Consider the following 12,531-nt stretch of genomic DNA (forward strand, 5'->3'; position numbering starts at 1 on the left):
TAGGACTCCAGGAGTAAAAAGGTCTACCAACTCTTCCAGCCCACCATCATCACTTCTGTCTTGTTGGGAGTGAATTGCAGTCAGTGAGTGCTCATCCAAGCCCCCAGTTCATTTAAGCACCTATTTATATAGTGGCCTAGGTGTGTGTGGCACCTTACAATTTACTTTCTTCTGAGCACAGTTCTCACTGATGGATGTCATGTGGCTATACTGTAGTAACAATACATTAAAAAAGAAAAGACCATAATAAAAGTCACATTATAAAAGTGGCCATTTAATAATAAAGTTGATATAAGTCACTTAGATATTTCTTCCTTTAACTTTTCCATTAAAGATCAAGTTAATGCTATTTTAAGCAGCAGCAATAACAAAAACGTGCAGATAACAGTTTTGCAAAAACTGAGCTTGTCTCCTGCATTGTTTTCTATGTACATTTTTCTAGATTGCCTATCACTGTAGCACAATGTCTAGGTAACAATTTTCATTAATCTGTTCAAATTCTACTCTTAGTTAAATTAACTGATCTCACCTTCTGAGACAGTTTCTCACTGCGTTATTCATTAATTAGGTCTTTTAATCGTGGATTAATTAGCAGTTGAATTACAGTATTCCTTATACTTGTCAACTCTTGTAGCACTAATGTGTTTGTCATCAAGCATGATAGATGTTACATTTGCAAGGGGATTTATTACAGATGTATTTCCCCAGCACCTCAGTGAACAGATAGACAATCTATTCAGCAAAGTGATTCTTTCTCCTACAATGGAACCAAAAAAATTTTGGCTGATGTTTGTGGTATATTTTCTTCCTTTTATTTACTGGACTTCACTGAGAAGCTGACTAATTTTCATAAATGTTGAAAGAGATCTGCTATATTTATAATGAAAGGTTTCAGAGTAGCAGCCGTGTTAGTCTGTATCCGCAAAAAGAAGAACAGGAGGACTTGTGGCACCTTAGAGACTAACAAATTTATTAGAGCATAAGCTTTCGTGGACTACATCCGATGCATCCGAAGAAGTGGGCTGTAGTCCACGAAAGCTTATGCTCTAATAAATTTGTTAGTCTCTAAGGTGCCACAAGTCCTCCTGTTCTTCTTTTTATATTTATAATGAAGCTGAATTTGGGGACATGTCTATGTAAAAGGGAAAACTGAAATTTAAAAATAAAGCAGAATATTTTTTAATGAGGGAATCATATAGGCTCTTAGCTACAATGTATCTCTGTTAATTAAAAACAGGAAAATTAAGGGCCCACTTACCTCAGGGCTATTTTATGTCACCAGTTTTTAAGCAGGCCGCCCCATTGACTCAGCCCCCGGTTGACTTAAGGACTACAGACTTGATTCTCAGGTCTGGCCAAGTACCACATGGTATAGGACCCTAGTTTTAAACTACCTTTATCTTTTCCATATTCCAAAATCCTCCAGAGGCAAGTTTAGCACCCTTCAGAGATTATAGCATCCTAAGGCTCTCTCTAAACTGGGCTCAGTTGCCCATGGAGTCCTTGTGTCCCTTCATTCTAGCCATGCCTTCTTCTGCACTAGTCACAGTCCCTTCACAGGGATCTGTGAAAGGGGATGTCAGCAAGCCATTTTGCTAGCGTTCTGCACCATTCCCTTACATGAGAAGTATTCCCTGGCCAGTTTAAGACCCTTTTATGTTGCAGGAACAGAGTAAAATGCCTATGTCTGACCTATGAATCAGGCCCCACATCTGCCCCAGTTACTGCAGTTGGAAGGAACACTTCAGCTATCAGTCTCGAAATCATGGGAGCCGGGGCAATGTGCTCTTGCCAGCTCAGTTCCTTCACACTCTGATGTCATGGTGATGAGTGCAGTATAAGAATTTAGGGCACACCAATTAGATAGATTAGAGGGAGGGCTGCTCTAAATTACTCCTGCTCCAGTGACTATATTATGCCATCAAGACTTGTCACCTCAGGGCCACTCACTGGCTGAGGAGCTCTGGAGGACAGTACACTCCAGCTCTGCCTCCTCCTGATCATGGACATGTCCTCAGCCTCTCCAAGAATTCCCTCTACATGCCTTGGTATGTAGGGACCAGGTGGCACAGAACTGGTGACACCAGGTTTACATCCCCCAGGGATTCACTTTCCATCAGGGCAGTCCTCAGCTTCCCCATTAAAGCAGTTCTCTATCTCCTTTGTGCTGTCAGAGAGGTGCATAGGGGATGGAGCCAGCACCCAAGATCTGAACCTTTGTGCACTGGGTGGTATCTCACTTCACTGATCTTCTCAAGGATGCTGAGTTAGTTGCTATAGAGGTTCACACAGTGCATGCTCACAGTTTTTGGGGCGTGGGGATGTTCAGTACCATTTTAGCCTACAGTAAGGAACACATGCCCTCATATCACTGCGATGGACACCATACAAATACTTTTACTAAAGACAACAACTATGTTTAACTTAAAATGGTATGTTTTGTTCACAAAGATCTATTAGCTGGTTAGAGTTCCTCTACCAGTGCTAGATTAGGTGTAAGTGGCCTTCAGAGGCTAAAGTTCTATAACTCTTTTTCAATTCTACCGTAAATTTTGACAGCCAGTGAAAATAAATGACCAATCTCTCCAACCATTTATTTTATTGAAAAGCATTTTCACACCAACATATGTCCTTGAGATGTAATAGCAAAGGTTTATTACAGCGCAGACTTGGAGAGAGCAAATATCTAGAGTCACAAGCATTGTGTGTGTATAATACAACACACTGGGTTGAATTTGTCCCAGGTGTAAATCTATTGAAATCAGTGGAGTTACACTGGAGGTGAATTTGGCCAGCTATCTTTAAAATATAAAACATATACATCTCTTAGGGTGTAATATGCTGCATTTCTGTTCTCTTTCTCATATACATATCTTTCTCTTTTGCAGTTCATTAGAAGCAACAAAGACCTGATGACAATTTCTCCTTCCTACTTCCCACCCTGACCCCATGAATCCAAAGAGACTGTAAACTGTAATCAGCAAAATTGCCACTTACCTACAACTAAAGGAACACAAGTATCCAGAGCTCCTGGGTATGCACTGTGGTTAGTTAATTGGAGACGCTGAGGTTGTTTACAGCAGCAACATAGTTCATGGTGAGCCAGATCTGTTTGAACCCCACAGCTGACTAGCCTTCCACATGCACTAATATGCTATATTTGTACAGTGATAACATGATCTGTGGTCTGAGAACAGAGACATGTGCAAGATAAAATATCTATACTGCATGACTCAACAGTACAAGAAACAGCAGTGTTAATAGAATAGCATCTTACTTGAACTATGGAAAAGTGAGAAAGCTAACATTACTTGGAACTATAACCTACAGTTATTTAAACCACACACTGGTGCCTGTGTACTTTTCCACTTGAAAATGGCATGGGTAATCCATACTTGAAATTAGTTAAATACTTTCTATTGTTACTGTAAAATCCTTGCAATTAACATAATTTGTATAGACTAGAAACCTGTTAATACAAGGAAATGAAAAGAGAAAGGAATATGGAAATCCTCTTCAAAGGTGAAGACAATCAACACTACCCCCATCCCCCCTATTTCAGGTCCATTTAGAAGTTTTATTAAACTGTAGGTAAAAGCTGTTTGCTGTAACTCTGGTTATAAGGTTAATTTTAGAATGATCCATCTAAAAATGCTTCTGTTTGGTAACAAAACAAAGCATTTTGATTATAGTCTCTCTCTTGAGTTCAAATCTAAAGAGATCAGATGATGGGTTACAATAGGGGGGAGAGCAAACATCAATTCCTAATCTGAACCACCATAAATTTCAGGATGGCTGTTTTCAGATTCAAATTCTTATATTCAAACCCACCCCAGTCGTTTTAGTTCTGAGCTGGATCCAGAACCAAAAAAAGTTTTACAGTTTTTGTTCTGATGTGACCAATCTCTCTTGAAAACTGTTCTTGTGAGATTTTATCCCCAGATGATGATCATCTGATTCTGTGAGTAACTAATCTCTTGCAAGTTCCATCATTTAGGGACAAAGTCTCACAAGAACAAACATTGAGAGAGTTCATAACCCAAAATCGAATCCTAGCCCTGATTAGGCCTTGACACTAAACGTGAATCCCAGCTAAATGTAATCCATATTCCAATCTTAACACTGTGGCCCATCACTCGATTACATAGAGTGGGCCAGATCTTCATTCCCATTCCATCCACTGCTGCCCATTCCTGCTCCTCTAAGGTGCCAGAAGCTGGAAATCCATCCTAATGGGACAGCTGTGTGTTCTCCTTGCCCAGGAGAATCCCGAAGCAGGTTAAAGATACATAGTGTGCTCTGTGTCATTTGCTCCTAGCCCAGACCCAACACAGGGAGCATATTCTTCACAGTGATATTATGATGATATGAGTATAGCATAATTATGCAAGATAAGTCATGTGAAGTATACTGGAGAAGTTATGATTTGCTGAATATGATTATCCTATGTATCATTTTTGTATCTGAAGTTATGACTATTAACTATGTATCTGTATTTCAAATGTAGTTACACCTGGGTAATGCCCACTAGACAAGATGCTTTCAGTCTAGATGGGAAGGGCCTGTTCAGGGCAATGGGCCATTAGGAAAAAACAATAGGCCTTAGGAGAAGCTTCTCTCCCACATGGGGAGCCTTCCTGAGAATGCTACAGACAGCCTCCTCCTAGCAATGGCTGCTATGACTCTACAAGGACATGTTATGAGACCACATGTCTCTAGACTCCATCTTGGGATGTCAGTGGTTTTCCACAGACTGGAACCAAGCTTTGGGAACAAAGGGTTCCCGCCCTATGCAAAAGCTATATAAGGCAGGGGAGTGACATCATCTGGGGTTCTTCACTCCCCACCCAAGAAGACTCCTAAAAACACCTGAAGAACAAAGACTGAGTCTCAAGGGATTTCTGGCCTGTGAATGAAACACCTCGAGATTCCAAGCTATAAAGCAAGTGCAGCTTGCCCCTTAAGAATCTGAAGCCTGCATGTATTATCTCTTAGGGTAAGAATCTGCTAGTTATGTCCAATCTATTTAGTATATTAAGCTTGATTTGTGTTTTTTATAATTTGCTAGGTAATCTGCTTTGATCAGTTTGCTATCCCATATAATCACTTAAAATCTATCTTTTGTAGTTAATAAACTTGTTTTTGTTTTATCTAAACCAGTGAGTTGGAGTGGTGTGCATGGGAATCATAACTCATGGGCAAAGGCTGTTGTATATTCCTCTCCACATTGAGGGAAGAGGGTGAATTTTATGAGCGTACGCTATAGAGTTCCCTGTGCAGTGCAAGACGGTATCATTTTTGGGTTTATACTCCAGAGGAGGTGCATGCCTGAGGAGCTCGGAGTTGCCTTATCTGCATCGTTCCTATGGAGGGTGTGACGGCTTGGATCACAGAAACCCCCTTGGGGCTGCCAACTGATGTGCCAAGACTACTTCTGCCCCTGCTTTCCTGCCCTGGCAGCTTAGGACTTCAATGCCCTGTCTAGTTTGAGCAAGACCTGCTAGCCTGCTGCAAACCCAGACCCAAGGTCTGAACCACGTCCCCTAACAGCTGTAGGCTTGACTGAAAGCAACTCACAGAAGTGTTCCTGTCTTTAATACTCAGATGTCCAACTCCCAATGGGGTCCAAACCCCAAATAAATCTGTTTTACCCTGTATAAAGCTTATACAGGGTAAACTCATAAATTGTTCACCCTCTATAGCACTGATAGATATGCACAGCTGCCTCCCCGCACGCAGGTATTAATACATACTCTGGGTTAATTAATAAGTAAAAAGTGATTTTATTAAATATAGAAAGTAGGATTTAAGTGGTTCCAAGTAATAACAACAAAGTGAATTACCAAGTAAAATAAAATAGAACACGCAAGTCTATGTCTAAGAAACTGAATACAAATAAAACCTCACCAGTTCCAGTAAGCTTCCTTTTACAGACTAGACTCCTGCTAATCTGGATCCAGCAATCACTCACAACTCCTGTAGTTACTGTCCTTTGTTCCAGTTTCTTTCAGGTATCCTTGGGGGTGGAGAGGCTCTCTCTTTGCCAGCTGAAGAAAAAATGGAGGGATCTCCCAGGGGTTTAAATAGACTTTCTCTTAAATAGACCTCCTCATTCCTATACAAAGTCCAGCTCCAAGATGGAGTTTTGGAGACACATGGGCAAGTCACATGTCCATGCATGACTCAGTTTTTACCAGCCAAGCCACATTTCTGGGAAGGCTCAGATGTGGATTGGCATCTTCAAGTTCATTGTTGGCTTAAGTGTTTTTTGATTGGGCAGTTAATTTGCACTTTTCTCAAGAAGCTGACCAAATGCTTTACTAGGCTAGTTAAAATCAAGCCAGTACATAGCCAATATTCAAAACTTTGAATACAAAAATGATGCATGCATACAAATAGGATGAATACATTCAGTAGATAATAACCTTTACATAGATATGTTACATGGCATATGTAGCCTAAAACATATTCCAGTTATGTCACATATACAATCATAAGCATATTCCATAAAGCCTTATGGGGGGCACTGTCACACAGGGGCTGGTCAGAGAGCCTGCACATAACTGCAGCTGGGTGTGTCCCTACCTGTATGTTTGCTGGTGAAAGTGCAGGCTGGAGGGCTGTGCAGTTTGTCACAGCAGTACAGTGCAAGAGGGAGCCAGGGCTGGTGGGTCAGGGGACTCAGTAGTACCCCAGTTCCAGGTGGTACCCTGGTGTGAACCCATCACAGTGGACTCCAGTGTTCTGGGGGCTTTCTAGGTGTCATGGGCAGCCTGGAGGAAACCTTCTATTCCCCCTCAACCTTGGATGTGCCAAGACATACCTGAGAATCTAGTGCAGTATGTTTGCCAGTAGAAATGTAACCAGAAGCATTTCTATTTCTATATGCATCCGAAGAAGTGGGTTGTAGCCCACGAAAGCTTATGCTCTAATAAATTTGTTAGTCTCTAAGGTGCCACAAGTACTCCTGTTCTTTTTGATTTCTATTTCTATTCCTCTACACTGATGAATTTTTCTTACCTACATATGTACAATAACTATGGTAATTTCTGTCCAATTTGGGGGGAAATTCCTAGAAAAATACCTTTTTTTCCCTTTTTCTCCTTATGAAATTGTGTGTGTGTGTCTCTCTCTCTCTCACACACACACACACGAGCACACACACACACACTCTTTCACTCTATGAGTGCACTGGTCAATTTCATTTATAGGGAATTCTGCTATGGGACTTCCTATATTTGATGATGCCAGCCTTTTCTCTATCCCCATTTTTATATCTCTGTGCTGGTGCCCCATTTATTTTTCTGTTGTAAAAAAAAAAACATCTTTTGGCTGAAATTGTCAGGAGGAGGACATACATTTTTAATCATAAATGGCTTTTCAACTACAAGGAAAATGTTGCAGAATTTGGTTGGATTTTTAATGGTTTTACATCAAAAAATGGGAAATCAAAAAAACTTTTCTGAAAAAAAATGTTTAGTTTTTGGTAAAAAAAATTCTTGGTTTGGTTTTTGAAACCTAAAAGATTGATTACAGTTTTTGAAAATCAAATTCTTTTGGGGTTTGATTTCCGTTTTTCATTTAAAAGTAACCAATAGAATTTCATGAGGAATTAAAAAAAAAAAAAAAAACCATGAAAAAGAATTGGCATTTTTCAACCAGCTATGTGCATTATTCTTCAGCCTCAGCAATTGTAAGCATTAATTACAGCAGTTGGTCCTGATTCTGATTTCACTTATTAGTTTTACTTCACTATAACTTCATTGACTTCAGTTAAATCACTCCTAATTTATACCAGTGAGAGAGGAGAATCAACTCCATGAACTGCAGGACTAAAAATGGAGTTTTGCCTTTAGTCCTGAAAGACTGAAGATCTGATTGTAATTACGATGAGCTCTTGTGGAACTGAGTTCCACTGTCTTCATGCAATTCTTGGTGAATTTCTGTCTCCTGTACTCGCAGTTTAATTTGTCCAAACATCAAGCTCTGTTACATTGACGTAACGGTCACGGAATGAAAAATGCATCATTGGACAGTTAAGATTAATCCTGGAGGCTTCTGAATATTAACATAAAGGCTTGGGAGCCAGTGAAACAATGCATTTGGATGATGTGTTCACAGAGAATGTGTTATTCATGCAGTCTGATGCATTCTGTATCAGGTGGAGCTTTTTCAAGGTGTGTGGCTTCTTTCCTAAATTGCAATAAACAAGCCTGGAAGCCACAAATGTACCAATCTTCACAGTCAGGTCCGAATCCAGTAACACAGCCCTTGGCTACACTTGCAGATGTACAGCGCTGTGAGTTAAACCTGACTTTGTGCAGCTGAATAGGGAAAGTGCTGCAGTCTGTCCACACTGACAGCTGCCCAGTGCACTGTCGTGGCCACATTTGCAGCAATTGCAGCGCTATTGGGAGCGGTGCATTATGGGCAGCTATCCCACAAAGCACCTCTTCCCATTCTGGCGCCGTGGGTTGTGGGAAGGGGGCGTTGGTGCAGGGGGATTCTGGGTCCTGTCCCAATGCCCCGTGATGCATCGCTTCACATCCCAGAAATCCCTTTGTTTCCGTCCACCTTTGGTGCCATCTTTCAACAGTTTCTGTGCAGTGCGATCTGTCTGCGGGAAATGGAGTCCGAACTGCTGAGGCATATGCTGACGAGTCTCGCCAGCACGTCATGTTTGGCTGTCGAACTATTCCTTAAGATCCAAAGTGACAGTGAGAGTGAGGGTGAGGAGTCCGACGATGCTATCGAGCCGCGTAACGCGTACGACACGAAATTGCTTGTGGCATTCATGGACATGCTCAGCACCGTGGAACGCCGCTTTTGGGCTCGGGAAATAAGCACCGAGTGGTGGGATCACATCATCATGGAAGTCTGGGATGACAAGCAGTGGCTGCAGAACTGTCGGATGAGAAAAGCCACCAGAATCCTCCAGAGGCAAGTGTGAGGAGCTTGCCCCCACCCTGCGGCGCAAGGACACGAGATTGAGAGCTGCCCTGCCAGTGGAGAAGCAGGTTGCTATTGCAATCTGGAAGCTGGCAACTCCAGACAGCTACCGGTAGGTCGCAAACCAGTTTGGAGTGGGAAAGTCGACCGTTGGAATCGTGTTGATGCAAGTTTGCAAGGCCATTAATCGCATCCTACTCAGAAGAACCGTGACTCTGGGTAACATGCAGGAAATAGTGGATGGCTTTGCACAAATGGGGTTCCCAAACTGTGGAGGGGCGATAGATGGGACTCATATTCCAATTCTGGCACCACCCCACCTAGGATCCGAGTACGTTAATCGGAAGGGGTAATTCTCTATGGTTCTCCAGGCGCTTGTGGATCGCCGTGGGTCTTTCATTGACATTAACACAGGCTGGCCCACAAAGGTGCATGACACATGCATCTTTTGGAACACTTGGCTGTTCAGGAAGATGCAGGCCAGGACTTTTTTCCCAGAGCGGAAGATCACGGTAGGGAAAGTTGAAATGCCCATTGTGATCCTTGGAGTTCCCGCTTACCCGTTAATGCCGTGGCTCATGAAACCCTACACAGGGAGCCTTGACAGCAGCAAGGAACGGTTCAACTACAGGCTGAGCCGGTGCCGAATGACTGTGGAGTGTGCCTTTGGCCATTTAAAGGGCCGCTGGCGATCTCTGTATGGGAAGCTGGACTTGGCCGAAAACAGCATCCCCGCGGTTATAGCCGCGTGCTGTGCCCTCCATAATATTTGTGAAGGGAAGGGTGAAAGCTTCACTCAGGCATGGACCTCTGAGGTTCAACACCTGGAGGCTGAATTTGCACAGCCAGAGAGCAGGGCTATTATAGGGGTCCAGCACGGGGCTGCAAGGATTAGGGATGCCTTGAGGGAGCAATTTGAGGCTGAAAACCAGCAGTGATATCTGGTGCCCTGCACGGGAGTGAAGTGCAGTAGTTCTAATCTTTAGGAATCAGTGTCTGCTAAGCAGACAAGCAGACTTGCAGTGACTGTTCATTTCCTGGGCTAAGGAGTCTTTTACTTTATGAAATAATAAAGAATGTTTTCAAAACCAAAGAATCCATTTATTGAAAAGAAACAAGGGGGTGGAGTGGGGAACAGTACAATCACAGATTCGCGTATGTCCTATCTGGTGTGCTGTGCAGTGAGTGTTGCACTTCAGGACAGCTATACTGCATGGTGATGGGAGTTGAGTGTAGAGAGTAAGGGTCGTGGTTTTCAGGGCTGGGTGGTGAAGATACTGGTATTGGAGGTAGCAGGTGGCATGAAGAACACGGAAGTTGGCGAAAGTGGGTTGGAGGTGACAGTGGGGCACAACGGAAAGAGTTTTGGAACAACAGTTGTAGGGGGGGTGGCGTTTGTGTTTGCGGTACTGCTCCCCTTTCTGCATGGCTACCAGGTCCTGGATAGCATCTGCTTGGCGCTCCAGGATGCTTATGATCCTATCCGTGCTTTGCTGCCGGTGCTCTGTGCTTTGCCGCCGGTGCACTGCGTTTTCCTGGCGGATCCTGCTTTCTCTCTCCCTCCAGTCCTGTGCTTTCTCCTTCTCTTTAATAGATTGCCGCATCACTTCTTGCAGCATGTCTTCTTTGCTTTTTCGCGGTCTCTTCCTGAGTCTTTGCAGTCTCTGAGCAGGCGATAAGAGGGATGGCTGAGGTCTCAAGGTTGATGCAGCTGTATAGGCAAAATGCAACATTTAACAGAGGCAGCATTGTTTATACCAGATAGAGTAATGATTTTCCCCGCACTTAAGGAGTAGAAAACACACAGGGTCTACACAATAGCATAATTTTCCCGTCTAAAACAGAGCACACATATCCCATGGGAGTCTCAAAATGGTGAGTAAGGGGGACTGATTGTTTCAGGGCTGCACTGTCTTCTAGGATTCTGGGCCTTGGGGAGAGCCAACAGCTTCAGGAGGCAACTACACTGAACACTGTCCCAACATTTTCCACAGGAGTTCGTCCTAGACGATATCTCGCTGCTGAGGGTGACCTGGGAAGCAAGGGAGGGTCTTCTACTGCAATGCTGCTTCTGCCCTGGCCCATATGCAGCTTACCTTTGTGCAGCAATAGTCCCCCCACCCCTCGCGGCACAGTGGCGCGGACACGTTAGCCTGGCTGGGACAAGGACCATGGTGGCTCTCCTGATAAACCTGCGCAAGCGCATTGCACACGTTCTGGATGAGACATTCGAGGAGATTACCGAGGCCGATTACCGCGATGTGATAAACCACATCAATACACTATTCCATATCTAGGCATGCATGCCTAATCTTCCTCTCCCAAAGAGCCCGCACCAAAAAAATTCCTTCCTGAAAAAAAAAAACCGCTTACCGGGAACCTGCTCTTCTGTTTGTCCTCCACCAAGTACCGGCCGCTGCGACTGGCTACCTTCCTTCTGGCTCGAGAAGAGCTCCTGGCTACATGGCTCCAGGGATTCCGGGGTGTCTCCATCCGGCCCACCACCATCACTCCCGTTTTCCCCCTACTACTCCTCCTCTTCTTCCTCCCCGCCCCCCCGACACCGGCTCTGAAGTGTCCATGGTGATGCTCGGAGTGGAGATGGGGTTAACCCCAAGTATCGCATCCAGCTCTTTGTAGAATGGGCAGGTCGCGGGGGGAGCACCCGAGTAGCTGTTTGTGTCGCGGGCTTAGCGGTAGGCACTCCGCAGCTCCTTCACTTTAATCCTGCACTGCAGGGCGTCCTGGTCATGGCCCTTTTCCATCATGTCCTTTGATACTTTCCCGAAGGTATCGTAATTCCTACGGCTGGAGCGCAGCTGGGACTGTACAGCTTCCTCCCCCCAAACACTGATGAGGTCCAGCAACTCACCATTGCTCCATGCTGGGGCTCGCTTGGCGCGTGGAGGCATGGTCACCTGGAAAGATTCGCTGATAGCACTCTACGCCACACCGGGCTGAGCAAACAGGAAGGGGATTTTTAAAATTCCTGGGGAATGTAAAGGGTCGGTCACATGGTTGGTTACCTGAGGCCAGGGCAGTAGAGTTTGAACTGATGACCGAGGTGGCTAGAACAGGCATTGTGGGATACTGCCGAATAATTCTGGAGGCCATTCACAGCGCATTGGGCGGCCACACTGGCACCACAGAAGCAGCGCAATACTCACTATTCCTCTCGGAGAGGTGGAGTACATGCAGCGCTGCAACCACGGAGATACAGCGCTGCAAATGCCTTCCCAGTGTGGACGGGGAGTGAGTTACAGCGCTGGGGGAGCCTTTACAGCGCTGTAACTCGCAAGTGTAGCCAAGGCCACAGAGTACAGTCTTCTGGCCAGACCAAAGTGGAATGGCATTTTTTGTGGAATGGCTATTTGGTATTCCAGTAGCAGTGAGGAGTCCAAAAAGACTCTCAATCTGAGAACTGATTCAGAAATTGGAAGAGGCGATGACCACAATAGAGGGAGATACTATGGAGAAGACAAGTTCTTCGAAGTGCTTCCCTCTTCACATCAACATCTATGTGTTTGTACAGTGCCTAGCATAATGGGTTCCTAATCCTGATCTTTGTCATTGTGTGCTACC

General features: G+C 44.3%; 1 protein-coding gene across 5 annotated transcripts in view; it reads right to left on the reverse strand.

Moving 5' to 3' along the window:
* The window catches only part of LRRC2 (leucine rich repeat containing 2), a 231,570-nt gene that overhangs the window by 73,365 nt on the left and 145,674 nt on the right, over positions 1–12,531 (reverse strand). Inside the window, exon 2 of one of the 5 annotated variants that reach the window (XM_065599367.1) lies at positions 2,998–3,187. The exons of 3 other annotated variants lie outside the window; for them this stretch is intronic. The gene's annotated coding sequence lies outside the window, so the exon portion shown is untranslated. Of the gene's footprint in view, positions 1–2,997; positions 3,188–12,531 lie in introns of those variants that run through there. One more of the 5 variants, XM_042845565.2, reaches the window with a different exon arrangement.

The sequence above is a fragment of the Chrysemys picta genome, chromosome 6, assembly GCF_011386835.1.
Source record: "Chrysemys picta bellii isolate R12L10 chromosome 6, ASM1138683v2, whole genome shotgun sequence".
NCBI lineage: Eukaryota > Metazoa > Chordata > Testudines > Emydidae > Chrysemys > Chrysemys picta.